This window comes from Phascolarctos cinereus, unplaced genomic scaffold (assembly GCF_003287225.1).
Source record: "Phascolarctos cinereus isolate Bilbo 61053 unplaced genomic scaffold, phaCin_HiC Scaffold_726;HRSCAF=1367, whole genome shotgun sequence".
Taxonomy (NCBI): Eukaryota; Metazoa; Chordata; class Mammalia; order Diprotodontia; family Phascolarctidae; genus Phascolarctos; species Phascolarctos cinereus.
Window position 1 is genome coordinate 111,452,334 of NW_027556098.1, and position 19,628 is coordinate 111,471,961.

Below are 19,628 nucleotides of genomic sequence, written 5' to 3' on the forward strand. Positions count from 1 at the left end.
ACCTTCCTTCATGTTTTTTTTCATTGATTTCCTTGATATTCTTGATCTTTGGTTCCTCCAGATGATGCTTGTTATTATTGTTCTAGCAATATAAAATAATTCTTTGGTAGTTTGATTGGTATGGCAGTGAATAAGTAAATTAACTTAGGTAGAACTGCCATTTTTATTAAAGTGTGCTGGCCTGCTCATGAGCTATTAATATTTCTCCAATTGTTTAGATCTGTCTTCATTCATGTGAAAAGCATCTTGCAATTATGGTTATATAGTTTCTGGGTCTGTCTTGGCAGGCAGACTCTCAAGTATTTTATACTGTCTGCCATTATTTAAAATGGAATTTCTATCCCTTCCTGCTGGGTTTTGTTGGTAAAAATAAAAATGCTCATGATTTATGCGGGTTTGTTTTATATCCTGCAACTCAGCAAAAATTGTTAAATTGTTTCAACTAGTATTTTAGTAGATTCTTTATGGTTCTCTAGGTATGGCATCATATCATCATAGTTTGTTTTTAAGTGAATATTAAATATAACATGATAATAATAAAACTGCCCTGCCTATCTTTGTGTCCTTCTACACTTCTTTCTACTTCTCCTTTCATAATTATCTAAATGTTTCAAGGATATTCTTTATTCTACCTTTTTCTTTTTTCACTTCAAACTCATTACCCAACAACTCCCTCCTCCTCCTCCAAATAGAAGTCCTCCTTCATAATTAGCAAATATAGGAAACAAACAAACACACTGGCTATATCTGAAAGCAGACGAATCTTTCTACAACTCTAGTCCATCATACCTCTGCCAAGAAGGGGAAGCTTGCTTCATCATTAGGCTTATGAAGTTATAACTGGTCACTGCACTGATAAGAGTTGTAAAGTCTTTCAAAGTTATTTTCCTTTATGGACATAGTGCTGATTGTTCTCCTGATTCTGTTCACTTCACAATTCATATAAGTCTTCCTAGGTTTCACTGAATCTATTATTTTCATAACTTCATACTGGAAAGGAATAGTTTATTACATTCATATATCATATTTTTTTTCCAGAAATTCTCTAATTGATAATTATCCCCTTAGTTGCTTTACTACAACAAAATATTTTTACACATATGGGTTCTTTTTGTCTTTCTTTGATCTCTCTGATATATATGCCTAAATGGGCCCAAGGGTATAGCACAATTTAGTGCCTTTATTCCAACTTTACAGATGAGAAAATGGAAGTTCAGGTACTGAGTATAGACAGCTTCCTCAGAGGGTCCTGTTGAGAATGGAAGGAGATATTAAAGATGAATGCTAACAGAGATGGCAAATTCTAGTGTGTTTTTTTTTAAAGGCTGGGGAAAATTTGGGCATGTTTGTAGGCAGCAGGAAGGAACTAATAACAGGGACAGCTTGAAGGTAAGAGAGAATTAATGGATGACTGTAGAGACAATTTGCTAAAGATATCAAGGGTACATGAAGAAGAGTTATCATTAGCAAGACTTTCATTAGGGACTGGAGTAAAAGAGGAAACAGTGTATGTAGTAGTGATGTGAGAAGGCTGTAAAATGAAGCAAGAAGAAGAGAGAGGGAACATTCCAACACTGGGGGTTGACAAGGTATGATTAGCAATAAGACAAGGGTGCAAGAGATTTGAGGACAGAAAATCATGGAGAAATGAAGTGGTTCACTAAGGAGTTAAGACTGGGAAGGGGGTTAAGTCAAAAAATAAGAATTTACAGGCTAGGAAAATACTGATGTATGCAAGCACTCATGGTCAACCCAAGGAAGAATGGATTTAGGACTAGTAAGGCACAAACATGGAATGTCAGGTTCAGAAAAAGTTATTTCAGAAGGTGGCCTAGCCATGTCAGATCTTAAATTGTATTATAAAGCAGCAATCATCAACACTACTTGGTACTGGCTAAGAAAGAGAGTAGTGTATCAGTGGAATAGGTATATAAGACACAGTAGTTAATGACTACAATAATCTACTGTTTGATAAACCCAAAGACTCCAACTTCTGGGATAAGAACTCACTATCTGACAAAAACTGCAAAATAGTAAGGCAGAAAGTTGGCACAGACTAACACCTTACACTGTAAACCAAGAGAAAGTCAAAATGGGTACACGATTTAAATATAAGAGCTGATACTTTAAACAAACTAGGAGAGCAAGGAATAGTTTACCTGTCAGATTTATGGAGAACAGAAGAATTTATGACCAAACAAAAGACAGAGAACATTATGAAATGCGAAATGGATAATTTTGATTACATTAAACTGAAAAGGTTTTGCACAGGCAAAGCCAATGCAACCAAGATCAAAAGGGAAGCAGAAAGCTGGGAAAGAATTTTTATAGCCAGTATCTCTGATAAAAGCCTCATTTCTCAAATATATAGAGAACTGAGTCAAATTTATAAGAATGCAAGTCATTCCCCAACTGATAAATGGCCAAAGAATATGAACAGGCAGTTTTCAGATGAAGAAATTAAATCTATAGTCATATGGAAAAAAATGCTCTAAATCACTATTGATTAGAGAAATGCAAATCAAAACAACTCTGAGGTACCACATCACACTTATCACATTGGCCAACATGACAAAACAGGACAATGATAAATGTCGGAGATGTGGGGAAAATTGGAACACTAATGTCTTGTTGGTGGAGCTATGAACTGATCCAACCATTCTGGAGAGCAATTTGGAACTATGCCCAAACGGCTATAAAACTGTGCATACCCTTTGACCCAGCAAGACCACTTCTAGGGCTGTACTCCAAAGAGATCATAAAAATGGGAGACTGGGCAGGTAGGTGGTGCTGTGGATAGAGCACTGGCCCTGGATTCAGGAGGACCTGAGTTCAAATCTGGCCTCAGACACATAACACTTACTAGCTGTGTGAATCTGGGCAAGTCACTTAACCCCATTGCCTAGCCAAAAAAAAGAGAGAAATGGGACCACACGTACAAAAATATTTATAGCAGCTCTTTCTGCAGTGGCAAAGAATTGGAAAGTGAGGGGATGCCCATCAGTTGGGGAATGGCTGAACAAGTTGTGGTAAGTGAAATGTAATGGAATACTATTGTGCTATAAGAAATGATGAGCAGGAAGACTTCAAAAAAACCTGGGAAGTCTTGCATGGACTGATGCTGAGTGAAGTGAGAAGAACCAGGAGACTGTTGTACATAGTAACAGCCATGTGTGATGACTAACTTTGGTAGAATTAGCTCTTTTCAGCAATGCAAGAATCTAAGACAACTCTAAAAGACTCATGATGGAAAATGCTATCTACATACAGAAAAAGAACTATGGAGTCTGAATGCAGATCGAAACATACTATTTGCTCTTTTGTTTCTTCTTTCTTGTGGTTCCTCCCATTGGTTCTAATTCTTCTTTACAACATGACTAATATAAAAATGTTTAATATGAATGCATATATAGAGCCTATATCAGACTGCATGCTGTCTTGGGGAGGGGAGGGAAAGGGAGAAAATTTATAACTCAAAAGCTTATGGAAATGAATACTGAAAACTAAAAATAAATAAATTATTTTTAAAAAAAAAAGGTATTTCAGAGCTTTTGATCCAAGAAGTGAAATAGTTGCTGGTGATGACAATTACTGCTATATGTAGGTGAGTTACAGGAATAAGCCATGAGGAGACTAAGAAATTATGTCAGGGACCACCATCAATATATATAAATGTTAAAGCCTCTCCCTGCCCCAGACCAAACATCAAGCATTTTTTAAACACTATCTATGGCAAGGCACTATGCCAAGTATGGGTATACAAATACAAAGAATGAATCAAATCCTATTTGCAAGTAACTTACATTCAAATGGGAAGGATGGATACCTACGGGACAAATATAAGGTTAATAAATATATAGGAGTTAAATAAGTTGGGGGAAGGTGCACTAACAGTTGAGGGAATCAGTGAATAAAAGGTGGTACTTGAGCAACTTCAAAAGGGACAGCAGGGAGAGAATGACTACATTCCAAGGAATGGAGGACAACTGGTACAAACACATGGAGATGGAAGATGGAGTGCCTTGCATACGGAACAGGAAGAAGGCCAGTCCGGCTGGAACACAAAGTGCTAAAAGAGGAATAATATACAATAAAACTAGAAAGCTGTGGGGGGGCCAGGTTGTGAAGGGCTTTTTTAGCTTTTAGCTAAAAAGGGGTTATCTTTTATACTAAAGATAACAACAAGGAAACATTAGAGGCAATCAAATAGGAGAGTGACATAGGTATATCTGCACTTAAGGAAAACTACTTTTGCACAAATGTGGCAGATTGATTGAACAGACAAGATATTTGAGGAGGAAGACCAGACAGGAGGTGATAAGGGCCTGAACTAAGGTTGTAGATATATATGTGGAAAGAAGAACTTGGATGTAAGAGATATTGTAGAGGTAGACATGGCAAGATGTAGTCACTGTGGGTGAAGGAAACCAAAGAGTCAAGAAGAGGTAAGATTAACAATCTGAGATATTGGGGTCTTTGACAGAAAAAAGGAAGTTTGGAAGAGATGTAGTTTAGGTGAAAAAGAAAACAAGTTCTGTTTTAGAGAATTAACTGTGAGGAAACATAGGAAGTTTAAAGCAGTAGTCATAACTACAACTATTTGGGATCTAAACTTCTGGTGACCAACTTGGTTATCACACTCTTCGTATAGTTTTCATTATCTCTCATAGAGAAATGATACAAAAATTTCCAAATAAAGGAAGTGTAGGAGTTACTATACAACCCAATGTTCTCTGTTCAGTGTTAGCTGAACAGGATTTTAAAATAGACAAAATAATGCTAACATATGATGATCTTTTCCCTTACTAATAACTAGTTAACTACTTATTCATTATAAGGACATTTTATAAACTGTGACCATAATTTAACAGAAGGTTTCAACAATAAAATCCCTTGACTAATTGGCCAAATTATTTCTGATCTCTTTTGATAGCTATCCTAAAAGGATTTACCTAAGAGTCGTTGTTACATACATATGGGTATATCTACACGTACCTATGATATCCCAAAAATCTTAGTGCAGTTTTAAGATATTAAAGACTTCAAGCATCTTCATATGCTGTCCTACATGCCTAGAACTCTCTCCCTCCTCATCTTTGCTTCCTAACTTCCCTGGCTTCCTCCAAGTCTCAGCTAAAATAATACCTTCTTTATCTAAGAAGGCTTTCCTTATCTCTCTTGATGCTGATCCACAATTTCTCTGATGATTATCTCCAATTTATCTTGGATATATCTTAGTTGTTCATAGTTGCTTGCATACTGTCTGTTCCATTAGACTGTGAGCTCTTTGAGGGGGACTGTCATTTTTCTTTGTATCCCTCACACCTAGCACAGTTGCTGGCACATAGCAGGAACGTAATAAAAGCTTGTTAATTGACTTCCTCAGAATCAGAGAGCTAAGAGAAACTTCAAGGCATCTCATCCAATCTGTATCTAAACAAGAATGCCTGTACATTTCTGACCTCTTCATCACACCCTGAAAAACTCCAACAATGGTAATTCACTATTCTGGCAACCTGTTCTAATTTTGAACACCCCCTTTTTGGTTAAGAAGTATTTCCATAGATCAGTCCTAAAACTGCCTCTTAGCAACTTCAAACTACTGTTTTTATTTCTGCCTCATGGGACTAAGTACAGTAAGCCTTTTCCGTACAACATCCTTTAAATACTTGAAGCACTTTATACACTTTAAATACTATCCTATCCTCCCTGAGTCCTCTTCTCTTTGTTAAACACATAAAACTCATTCAACAATCTTATATTTTGCTCTCCAGTCCATTCATAATCTAGACACCTAGAACACTCCAGCTTTTTTCAATCCTAAAATGTGGTGCTGGAAATAGAATACTCTATATGTGGTACGATTAAGGTGGAATACAGAGGAACCAGCCTCATTATGGTCACTATTGCTTCAAATAATGCAGAAAAACTTGGCTGCCATTCAAACTAATGACTTATCCTGAACTTGCAATCCATTAAAACCTCTAGATCTTTTTTCAAAGCAGCCAGCTGGCAGTTCTTTTGCTCTGACCCTGGAAGCAGGGTTACAGTGAAACTAGGTTTTCAGCCCACAGATCCAAGTGAAGCCTGAAGCTAAATAAGCAGGGTAAGGAGTTCAGGTCAAGGGGAAGTCTGTAGTTCTATCCTTTGAAACTAGTAGAACCTCCCAGACAGCTGACAGGGGCAGGGGTCAACAGCAGGCTACTAGAGAATTGGCAAGTATCCAGTTTTTTGACTAAACCCAGAATGGGCTTGGGTATTTGCACAACTAAGACTCAGAGAGCGCCAATCAGAATTAGACCTAGACCAACCAGCTTAGAGTACACTAAAAGTTTTCAAGTCTGAAGCCTGGGACACCTCCTTTAAGATCTTTGGAGAACAGAGAACTCATTACTAAGAGAAAGCAAGAACAGAACATCAGAGAATACAGATCATGACCAAACTCAATTCCCTCCAAAAGTATGCAGATCCAGATCCAACACAAAGCCCCAATTAGAAAAATAAGAGGGAAAGAGTAAGTAAACAAAAAGACAACCACCTTTAAAGAATTAAAAGGGAACCAGGAACACCCAAGAAACAAAGTGAGAAGACAGTAACTCCACAACAAATATAAGCAAAGAATCAAAGAAAAATATAGCTTGCCCACAAGCCGTGGTTTAGACATACAACTAGAATTCCTGGAATAACATGAGTGAACCGAGATCTCTAGAAAAATTAGGAAAGAAATGGGAGCACTGAACATTAGAATTAATAGCTTGATACAAAACCTAAGACAAATAACAAACTCTCTAAAATTAGACAGACCAAACAGAAATTAATGACTCTAAGGAACAAACAAAAAGATTAAGACAAAAATCAAAAGACTGAAAAAATGGAAGAAAATATAAGCAGTTAATTAATATAAGGGAAGGTGAGAGCGACTATCTTTTTACTCCGCCATCTTGGCTCCCAGAAGCCTAGTTAATTAATATAAAAACCAACAGGCCTTGAAAACAGGTCAAAGAAAATAAAAGATATCTAAGAATCACTGGACTACAAAAAAGTGATACTCCCCCTCCCCCCCCACACATCTGGGATACCACTATATTTCAAGAAGTCATTAAACTGCCCAGAATTATTAAAAGCTGAGGGCAAAAGCCAATCTAAAAAAAATCCATTGATAAGCTCATGAAACAACATCCAAATGAAAAGTATCAAAAAGACCATAGTCAAAATCCAGTGCTTCTAGATCAAAGAGAAAATTAGCCAGAAAGAGAATTTAAATACCAAGGAGTCAAGATCACACAGGATTTGACAGCTACCACTATAAAGATGAGAATGTAGAATACAGTATTCCAAAAGGCAAAAGGTAAAGTAGGTTTACAACCAAGAATAACTTTTCCAGAAAAAAAATTAGGCACAATTAGGGGAGGGGACAGTGTGTGTGGGGGGTGGGGGGAAAGGAGAGCCACGGAGACTTCTAATGAAAGACAGGATTTCCAAATAAACTACTGGTTTTCTTCATCTTCTTTTAAAATGTATACATTTCATCCTTGTGTAGTCCCTATCAAATTTGTTCAGACACTTCCCTTTTTAAGTTTCTCTTCAGAGTTTCTAGCCAGCTTCCAAGTAAAAGGACTATTCAAAATGTAGTGTTCATAAGGTTAATTACTGGTTAAGTTTAGTACAATAAATATCTTCTAAGGCAGTTGTCAGCCTCCAGCAAAACTGCAACAAAAAAAAAAGCTTAAAATGCAATTTGGACATATTTAACAAAACAAAATACAATACAACATATACAATGTTAATTTGTGGTTTTCTAAGTGAATTACCAGCATGCAGGGATGGTTTCTATTTGAATTTGATATCATTGTTATAAAGCATGTGTCAACACTTAAAAATGTCTACAGCACATCCACCTGAAATGTCCAGTGTGGAGTTTATTATGTGGAAATGGAGTTTAAGACAAAGACAAGGACCAAGTATAACGATCTGGGAGTCTGCACAGACCTAGATTTTCATTGAAATGGTCACTGAACTCATAGGAGCTTGATGAAATCAGCAAGAGAGCATGATAAGAAAAAAGAATGTCCAGGACAGAACCTTGAGATGGCCCTACAGTTAGAAGGCATGATATGAATGAGGAAACAGCAAAGCCTAAGAAGAAATGATCTGACAGATAAGACCAATAGAGCACAGTCATACTAGGCTATCTGGGAGAAGAGAGGAGAGGTCAACAATGTCAAATGCCACAGAGATACTGGGAAGAATGAAGACTGAAGTCATCAACCTGAGGAAGAGGAAGATGGGGGGGGGGAGAGAGAGAGAGAGAGAGAGAGAGAGAGAGAGAGAGAGAGAGAGAGAGAGAGAGAGAGAGAGAGAGAGAAGGAAAAACTCAAAAGAATTCTACTATGCACCTGATACACCAAAGATTTTCTCCCCCTTCCCCAGCCTGTTTGGACTTATTCTGAAAGATCTTGAAGAGGAGAGAGTAACCCAGTCAACAACAGAGTGGATGTTCTTTATCATAACAGATGTTAATATGAGAATCCCCATTGCTACTACCAGGGATTTCAGCAGAGATGGACGTTACATGTTCCAAGTTCTCCAACTTAGAATTATGAACACATTTTGAAGAAAAAATGGGAATTCCATTCTATAACACTACTATTGTTGTCTTGTGTTATACTGTGGCCTTGTGCATGGGGCTCTAGGAATCTAACTATACTTTTAAAAATACTGCTAGTATAGGACAACAGATAAATGAAAAAGCATTTATTAAGTGTTTATTACATGCCAGGCACTGTGTTTGGAGATACAAGTATAAACAAGCAATACAGTCCATAACTTCAAAGAGTTTAAATTCTAAATGGGAAGGGATTACATATAAAGGAGAGCTGGTGGTGATGGAAATGGTAGTGATGGTAAAAAAAACCAAACTAAAACAAAACCAAACCGAATTTCCAGGCAAGAAAAGGAGAAAGATCAACTATCAAAACCCAAGGTCTTAGGGAGAGAACCCACACTCCAGCAGGAGAGGGATAACGAAAACTGTCCAGAGTACAGGTGACATGATTTGGAAATGGATTGGATGTACATTCTCAGTTTCAAACATCTGAGTTACAAGTGAAAAGGTCCCCTAGTTAGAAGCTAACTTCGTATTAGGGTTTTTGGTTTTCAAACAATTCAAGTATAAGAATTAACACAAAAATTAAAGCAGATTGGGTTTCTTTACTTGTCTGCTGTATTTTCTCATATTTATTCTTTCTTGTACTTTTATTTATTTTGTTATTTGTATGGCCACAGTGATCTATCTGAGGGTATACTGACAGAAAGTTAAGAAATGACTTCTATAACACTAACTAGTCATTTCCTGTCAACTGAAATATAAACAACTTCAATTTCCGTGATTTTGGGGGCTGCTGCTTGCTACGTCCAGTGCCTCTTGGCTCTTTTCTTGAAGTAAGTAATCATGATATAGGTATAATGCTTCTGGTGTAGTCTACAACCCATTGTTGTTTCTCAGCTTTTACTCTTGAACCCTATTTTCCCACGCATTTTTTTATCCCTCCCACACATAAAACTCACTAAATATTGAAGTAGAAGGTGATTTAATTTGGAGGATTTTATCAAGTTCCTTAAAGATTTCTTTACTTTTCCATCATCTTGCAACAGTTTTCACAGTGGTCTTTTTGCAACTGTTTATCATAAGCAATGTGACAGACGACCAAAACTCCTATGAATGACTTCTTGTTGTTTTTGGACACACAATAAAGCCAACTCTATTAGCTCTTTTATTAGTATCTCCAGAAGGGCCTGTAAGCCATCCTTCTATTTAACTGCATTTTGTCTTATATTTTCATTTACAGCAAGAATGTCAAGATTAACACAATTCTACTCCTTCACTTATATGTCCAATCTTTCACTACTGGACAAGGATCTCACATTTATAGTAATAATAACTAAGTTAATGATTGTTGACAACCGAAAAACAGCATGATTTTTAGCTTCCTCTGCCCCTTATCACAGCAGAAATAAAAGGAACTTTGCATACGGCTGAAGTTCATTACATTTTTTTCTACAATGTATATTGTCTATTATCCAGGCTGTGACATGCAAGTGAAGGACTAATTCATAGTTGGTCCATCAACATATATGACTTGGAGAAATAACTGAAAATAGGTGATTAACTGGTCCCAAATGAAATAAGAGACCAAGTTACATTTCCTTTGGGAAATAACATAGAGCCTCTAAAGTTTCTCCCTCAAACAATCAACAATTATTTATTACATACTTACTATGTATCAGGCATGGTGCTAGGTGCTGGGGATAGAAGTAGTCAGTAAATAAACATTTAACAGTGCCAGGCGCTGAGCTAAACACTGGGGATACAAATAAAAAAAGGTAATCCCTGCTCTGAAGGAGCTAACAGTGTAATAGGAGAGACAACATGTAAATAACTACATTCAAACAAGAGATCTACAGGAAAAGTTGGAGATAATCAACAGAGGGAAAACACTAGAATTAAGAGGGATAATTATGAGGTAGAGATGGAGAGGGAGAGCAGTCCAGGCATGAAAGACAGCCAATGAAAATGCTAAGACCTAGGAGATGCAGTATCTTCTGAGAGGAATATCAAAAAGAACAGTATCACTAGTACACTGGGGTGGGTAGTAAGAGAAGACTGGGGGAAGGAGAAGGTCTTTTGAAAGTCAAACCAAGGATTTTTATATTTCATCCTAGAGGTGACAGGGAACCATTAAGAGTTTATTGACTGCGGGTGGGGTTGGGGGTGAGAGGTGGGGAGCAGGTGGGCAGGCCAGGTAGAGAAGACTGACATGGGCAGACTTGTGCTTTAAGAAGATCACTTTGAACATAGTAGTAAATGACTATCTACTATCTGATAAACCCAAAGACCCCAGCTTCTGGGATAAGAACTCACTCTTTGACAAAAACTGCTGGAAAAACTGGAAAAGAGTAAGGCAGAAATCAGGCACAGACCAAAATCTCACACCATATACCAAAATAAACTCAAAATGGGATCATGATTTAGATGTAAAGGCTGATAAGCAAACTGGGAGAGCAAGGAATAGTTTACCTGGCAGATTTATGGGGAACAGAAGAATTTATGATCAAACAGGAGATAGAGAACATTATGAAATGCAAAATGGATAATTTTGATTACATTAAATTGAAAGTTTTTGCACAAACAAAGCCAATGCAACCAAGATTAGGAGGGAAGCAAAAAACCAGGAAAGAAATTTTACAACCAATGTCTCTGATAAGGAATTCATTTCTAAAATACATAGAGAAGTAAGTCTAATTTATAAGAATACACGTCATTCCTCAATTGATAAATGGTCAAAGGATATAAACAGGCAATTTTCAGATGAAGAAATTAAAGCTATCTATAGTCATATGAAAAAATGCTCTAAATCACTATTGATAGAGAAACCCAAATCAAAACAATTCTGAGGTACCACACTCACACCTATCAGATTGGCCAATATGACAAAACAGGTAAATGATAAATGTTGGAGAAGATGTGAGAAAATTGGAACACTAATGCCTTGTTGGTGGAGTTGTGAACTGATCCAACCATTCTGGAAAGCAATTTGGAACTATGCCCAAAGGGCTATAAAAATGTGCATACCCTTTGACCCAGCAATACCACTTCTAGGGCTGTATCCCAAAGAGATCATAAAAATGGGAAGAGGACCCACATACACAAAAATATTTACAGCAGTTCTTTTTGTGGTGGCAAAGAATTGGAAAGTGAGGGGATGCCCATCAGTTGGGGAATGGCTGAACAAGTTGTGGTATATGAAATGTAATGGAATACTATTGTGCTATAAGAAATGATGAGCAGGAAAACTTCAGAAAAACCTGGGAAGACTTGTATGGACTGAGTGAAATGAGAAGAACCAGGAGAATGTTGTACACAGTAACAGTCATGTTGTGTGATGACTAACTTTGATAGACTTAGCCCTTCTCAGTAATGCAAGTATCTAAGACATCTCCAAAAGTCTCATAATGGAAAATGCTATCCACATCCAAAGAAAAAACTATGGAGTTTGAATGCAGATCGAAGCACACTATTTGCTACTTTTTTTTCCCTTCTGTTTTGTTTTGTTACAAATATAAAATCAAGAGACCCTGGCGACAGATTAGGGGAAATTCAGTTTTAGCCGTGTTGAGTTTAACATGTCTAGTGAAAAAAGAACAAAAGTATAAAGTGATCCCTACTCACAATGAGTTTACATTCTAATGGGGGAGACCACAAGTACAAATAAAAATACATATAGCATAAAAATAGTTAACACACACATACAAGTCATTAAATATAAGGTTCTATGGAAGGGAGGGCACTAGCAGTTTGGGTGAATCAAGAAAGATTTCATGCAGAAGATGGTATCTGACCTGCATCTTAAATGAAGAAAGGATTCCCTGAGGCAATGAGAATGCATTTCAGGCATGGGAGATAGTTACTGCAAAGGCATGGAGAGAGAAGATACAGAATCATGAATGAGGACAAGAAAGAAGGTAAGTTTGGCAGGAGATAGCCGATGGATAATCCAAGCACTACACTGGTATCCATCAATGTCATAAGATCCTCAATACAAAAGGAGGACTCAAATGTCGAGGATTTACAGGACATGAACAAGAGTTACATGGAATAGAAAGACACAAGTAAAAATGCAACCTATAAGTATTCACTATGATAAGACTACAAATACTTAAAAATATCCAACATTAAAACCACATTGAATATAATTTAATCCTTTTCGATGATTCAAGAAACTTCAAGATATTACATTGAATCACCCCCTAACTACTGTACTGTGTATGTGACCAAGTTCAGAAAGACTGATTATATCTATATATGCCTACATATATGATCATTTGCCATGACCCTTACCTTTAGACAAATAATTTAAAAAATCACCCAACGCACACACCCTTCTATATATCCTGTTTGAATTACTACAGAGCCTATAACCTCTCTGAGTTCAAATTCATTTAAATCAAACATTTATTAAACATCCATTAATGCAATGCACTTTGCTACACGCTGGTGATTCAAAGATAACAATGAAATATTCCATGCTCTCTGGGAGTCTACATTCTATCAGAATTCATCAAAAATGGTTCATATTACATTGGAGCACACAGAATTTCTGGCAATCTCTTCTATTTCTACAATGAACAGGATTTTAAAATATAAAATTCCTCCAAAATGAAGGCAATAAGTATATATAGTTTTAAGGGGAAGGGACAATTTTTTTACACTGAAGGTCTATGATAAAGTATTCACACACACACACACACACACACACACACACACACACACACACAAATTTGCTTTCTGGAACATTTTCCACATTTTTACCAGAAGGAGAGAAAAAGGAAAAGAGAAAGACAAACAAGAAGAAAAAGAAGAGGAGGAAGAAAGACAGAAATAGCAAGACAAAGGAAATGGAATGATAAAGGAATAAAATGATAACAGACATAAGGAATAATAAAAAGGTAAGGTTTAAGATTATTAATCAAACTTAAATCATGGTAGTAGATGAAGTATAGTAAAATATTCTCCTCATGCTCTGAATTTGTCATAAACACAAGTATCACAATTCATGTTACTTTTGTAGATACTCAGAAAAGCCAATTAATATCTAGTCAGAAAAAGATGGCTACCTGTCTTTTTCCAATCAGTATTCGCTAAAAATCTTCTCTGCATTAATTTAACTAAGTATGCATTGCTCCAGTGCAATAAATATTAATAATTACAACTCAAGACTAAGGCTGCAATTATGCCACCTCTCAAGTCTTTGTCCTTTGTCCTCTGGCTACCTTGGCTTTCATCCCTTCCCTCTCCAGTCATACGCTAGCAACTAGGTTATTTATAATCCTCAGGCTTGGGAACACAGCCCAAAAGAGGCTTTAAAGTGGTAAAGGTAGGGTGAGGCACCACAAAGAAGAAGTAAAATAAATAAATAAAAGTGCTACCCATTTAACCAATAGATGAATAGTGAAGACAAGTTTGTCAAGTGGAGCACTCTTACTGCATTTGGATTTGAACAGGGCTGAAAATTAGTGATCAAGTCTATAATTCTGGCAAAGTCTTGCATGTCTCTCTGTGTGGCTTTAATTTTACCAAAATGATAAGTTAAAATTTATAATATAGGATAAGGTCTCTTATCCAAATTTCTCTAGCTGCTTTAAAAATACCTAACTGCTGCCTGTTGATAAACACTGATCCCTCCCTCCACCCCAATATAAAGGATTTTCCAAAAACCAGTGCAGGTTTAAAACTACACTGAGACTTTAATAACACCCTCTATATCATAAAGTTTCCATTCAGCCAAGTCTGGTCCCTTCCTCTCCTCCAAACTTCAGAAAAACAATCCCTTTGACAGTATAGTGCACTATATAAAAGATATTCATGAAATTTCATAAAATTTTAGATACCATCTCATTCCATACCTCACAAAGTACCTGTAATCAGTAAGAGACAGACATTAATATGATCAATCAAACCTGCCCTCATCTGTATCACCTATGCAGCAGTGTCACCTAAGTGAAGTAGAAAGAGCTCTGAACTTGGAAAGGGTCTGGTTTGAATTTTAACTCTGGTAGTTATCTGTGCAACTTTATACAAAGCATTTAACTTCTCGGGGTCTCATTTTCTTCATAAGTAAAATGTTAGACCAAATGATATCTAATGTCTCTTCTGGATCTCAACTTTATTATGCCAAGTGAGTTTGCTTCTCTGCCATTACACAAGTTAGAAATCAGCGAGCGCCCTCAAGGAAGAAAGGAGGTTGTGGAGAGGATTTTTTGGGTAGTCTAGGGGGTTTCTCATCAAATAGTTTGCTTTTTCTTTTTAGTAGCTTTCAAAACCTTTTCCCAAAGGTTGAGATGGGGAAAGTTGTTTCTGTAGAGGCTCAGTAATGCAGGGGGAAAAAATTAAGGGATACATTCAAGTAAAAGAACAACTTATTGGTCTTCTTCCTTAGAGAAGTACAAAATACTGGCCCCACTGGGCTTAATTCAACAAATACTAAAATATTTTTTACTTCTAAAACATTACGAATTTCTGAAAAGGAATGGGAGTGAAAGTGTAGGAAAGAGAAAGAAGATGGTAAAATTTGAAAAGGGAGAGTGAAAAGGGGAGATAGCATATGAGGAAGAAGAGGAAAATAAAGGAAAATAAGGGACAGGAGGTTCTGAGGCAAATGTTAGAAGGTAAACTATATTTGTTCACTTTCCAAGTCAGGTATAATCTGCATTTATTACTATCTTTTAAAATATGAATTGCCTCATGAAGCACCATTAACAGTTGTACAACTTCTTAGATAAATGTGATGGCCAGGTCAGCTTTCCAGGGAAGAAATTATTTTTTAAGTTGCAAAAGTAGTAACTTGAGTTTGATCTTAACCATAGAATGAATTTTAGAGCTGGATCTGGTCAGAGGTTCCTGGCTCTCTAATGAACTGGTCAAACCTCAAATATCTTCTCTAGTGTTCCCTTACATGAAGTTGGTTGGGCCTCTTCCCCTTCTTCCTCACTTTAAAGTATTTAGATGAGTATTTAAGGGTTCAGTAGAACACTTTTGCTCATGACTGATTTTGCGTGTACACTTCAAGCAGTGAGCAGACAATTCTAATTTTTACTTTCCTCCCTGAGGTTCTTACAAACAATTATATCTGTTTACAAAATCCGAAGAATGTAAAATTATATATACTGAGAGGATCACCTAAACACAGTAGATGCTTCTTAGGGCATTTTTTTTTTAAAAGAAGGCAGTACATAAATGCCAGAAGACAGTAGTATTTTTACTTCTAATAGAACGATATGATTAAAAACATTAAGTATAGTTTAAGTTAACATTTATTTTTAAAAGTTAAAGTAGCAAATGGGGCAGCTACGTGGTGCACTGAATAGAGCACTGGGCCTGGGATCAGGAAGATCTGAATTTAAATCCGGCCTCAGATACTTGCTAGCTGTGTGACCCTGGACAAACCACTTAAACCCAATTTGCCTCAGTTATTCATCTGTAAAATGAGCTGGAGAAGAAAACAGCAAATCACTCCAGGATCTTTGCCAAGAAAACTTGTCCATGGGGTCATGTAGAGTGAGAAACAACTGGAAAACAAAGTAGCAAATAGACCCTGCCCTCAAGGAGTTTCTAGTTAAATGGAAGGGGGACAGAATAGGGAAAACTATGTATAAACAAGTAACACAGAATATGATTAAATGCAAAAAATGGCACTTCAGCAATACTTCCTGTATTTGACTCAAGTCACTTTTTTCCTTTTCTCCAAAATCAAGCCAGCCTAGGCATTTCCATCCTCAGTGAGAACAAAGCAATATTTTTTTTTTGCCCACTGCGCATCATTAGATTCAACAATGCTGAATACTAAGGGTTTATATAATATTTTACTTCTCTGCACATTAATTTGATTTTGCTCCTGGTTATTCAGATGGTGATTATGAAAATGTCAAATGTCACTATAAAAACTGTGTAATGTATGTGACTACAGGTTGAGAAATTTGGCACATAACAAATACCTAGAAAGACATGATCAAATGACCAAAATTATACACTGCAAAAGCACATTATCACCCTATCCTTCCAAAATAAATAAATCCCTGTACTACAAATATGAAACCCAAAATATCTTCAAAAATTCAGTAAACTCAAATGTAATGAGATTATCATTATAAACAAAAATAATCACCCAGTCACAATGCTGACCCATACGTTTTTTTTTTTTTGGTGAGGCAACTGGGGTAAAGCGACTTGCCCAGGGTCACACAGCTAGTGAGTGTTGTGTGTCTGAGGCCGCATTTGAACTCAGGTCCTCCTGACTCCAGGGCCAGCACTCTATCCACCTAGCTGCCCCCCTGACTCATTCATTTTTAAGAATGACTTTTTTTTAAAACATCTTGTCATATCAAATAGTTACATCTAATCTTTGTGGAACGAAAAGTTCTCAAAAACAGAGACCTAAGTATATAAGATATCAAGACCATGTAATAAGAGGATAAAGTACATTATTATGCCTCTTACCCTGCCTGCTAGTGGAACTGTTGAACATACACCGCTCTCGGACCTGGAGATGTGTTTACGTATTCTGATACTGTTAGATAAGCTATAAAAAGCAAGCATTTCATCCATCTTGTGTAACAAATCTACCATATATTAAACAAACAAAAAGAGCAGAAGAGTAAAGCTATCTAAGGTAGACGATTTCTGATTCAACCAAATGTATGATCAAAAGAATTAGAACAATAAGAATAAAACCCTAATGACCAGGGTAGCAACTCTAGCTTTTTGAGTGCTATGAATCCTAAATTTTTAAAATTAATTATAATATTTAATCAATGGTAATCTACCTTGTATTCCTCCCACTACATGCCCACCCCTTCCTCTAATAAGAAAACAAGAAAAACAAGAGTTACAGATACATATAGCCAAGCAAAACAAATTCTCACATTGGCCACGTCCAAAAAAGATACTCTCTCAATCTACACGCTAAGTCTATCACCTTTCTATTTGGGGGTAGGTAGCATATTTAAATCATGGTGAGTCCTCTGGAATTGTGATTAGAAATTTTATTGATCAGAGTACTTCAGACTTTCAAAGTTGGTTATCTTTACAGTACTGTTGTTACTGTATGATTGGTCTATCACAACCACATGCCATAACACTTGTTGATGGATACCCCCTCATTTTCTAATTCTTTGCCACTGCAAAAGGACTGCTATAAAAGTTTTTTGCATATGGGTCCTTTTCCTCTTTCTTTGATCTCTATGAAGTATAGACATAGTAGTGGTATTGCTAGGTCAAAGGTTATGCATAGTTTAATAGCTTTCTGGGCACAGTTCCAGAATGGCTGTACCAGTTTACAGCTCTACCAAGAGTGCATTAATGTACCTGTTTTTCCACCACTCCTCCATTATTTGTCATTTTCCATTTATATTGACTTTGCCAATCTTAGGGGTGTGAAGCGGTACATCAAGAGTTTTTAAAATTTGCATTTCTTTAATTATTGGTGATTTAGAGCATTTTTTTCCCACATGTCTATTGGTAGCTTGGATTTCTTTTTCTAAAAACTTTTTATATGCTATGAAAATGTATCAATTTGGGGATGGCTCAGTCTTATAAATATAAATCATCAGGTCCTTAAAGATCATGAAACTTTATCAAAGAACTTTGCTGTAAAGATTTTTTTCCCCCATCTACTTGCTTCTCTCCTAATTTTAGCTGCACTGGATGTCTGTGCAAAAACAACTTAAAATTTTACATAATAAAAATCATCCATTTTATCATTTGTGATTTTCTTTATTTCTTATTTGGCCATGAATTCTTCCCCTATCCATAAATCTGAAGGTAATTTCTTCTTTGCTATTCTGTTTATGATGTTACTCTTAACAGCTTTTGTTAAATACCTAGGCTCTAATTGCAGTAGCTGGGATCTTTGGGCTTATTAAACACTAGGCTATTATATTCATTTTTGTCTGTATATTATATACCTAATCTATTCCAATTACCATCATCATCAGTACCATTTATATAGTGCTTACTATTTGCCAAGCACCACACTAAGTGCTTTATAAATATTATCTCACGAGCTTCAATACACAGGTAAGCACTATTATTATCCTCATTTTACAGTTAAAGAGACTGAGGCAAAGGTTAAATAACTTGTCCAAGGTCAAAGAGCTAGTCTTTGAGGCTGTACATGAACTCAGGTTTTCCTGACTCCAGGTTAAGTTCTCCATCCATTGTGCCATATAGACGCCAAGATCAACCTCTCTATTTCTTAACCAGTACCAGAATGTTTTGATAATTATTGGTTTGTAGTATAGTGTGAGGTCTGGTACTGTAAGGCTCCCTTCCTTTCCACTTTTTTTCATTATTTTCCATGGGATCTTTGACCTATTATACTTCCACGTGAATTGGGCCATTTTCCCCCTACTTCTATAAATTAATCCTTTGGCAATTTGATGTTTATGGCATTGAGCAAGTTAGTTAATTTAGTACTGCCATTTTTATTATATTGGCTTAGCTAACTCATGAACAATTAATATTTCACCAATTAATGAGATCTCTATTTGTGTAGTTATAGTCATGTAATTCCTGTGTGTGTGTTGACAAGTAGACTCCCAAGTGTTTTATACTTTTGGTAGTTATTATAAATAGCACTTCTCTGCCTTTAGATTTTGTTATTAACATACAGAAAAGCTGATGATTTATGTGAGTCTATTTTATATTCCGCAACTCTGTTGAAGTTGTTAATTCTTTCAATTAATTTTTTGGTTGACTCTCTAGGATTCTCTAAGTGGACTATGATATTATTTACAAAAGCAGTAACTTTGTTTCCTCTTTGAAGGAAAATTTTCAAACTAACTCACGACTTTTTAAAATTGAAGTTAAACAAGTTACTTGCACTCAGGGAATGACACCACTTTTCTGAAGCTTGGTAGGAACAATGCATATATCAAAACTGTCAAAATATAAATTGGACATGTATATGCTGTGTCCATTTAATTAAAGCTATTTCTTCCTCCCTGAAAATATATATAAACAAATACAGTGGCCAAGTGCAACGATTTGGAAAGGATGATCTTGGTTAAGAACT

The 19,628-nt window shown here is 36.2% G+C and overlaps 1 protein-coding gene across 4 annotated transcripts in view; it reads right to left on the reverse strand.

Annotated features, from left to right (window-relative positions):
* Window positions 1-19,628, reverse strand: part of GSK3B (glycogen synthase kinase 3 beta) — a 287,106-nt gene that overhangs the window by 154,790 nt on the left and 112,688 nt on the right. The window lies entirely within an intron of this gene.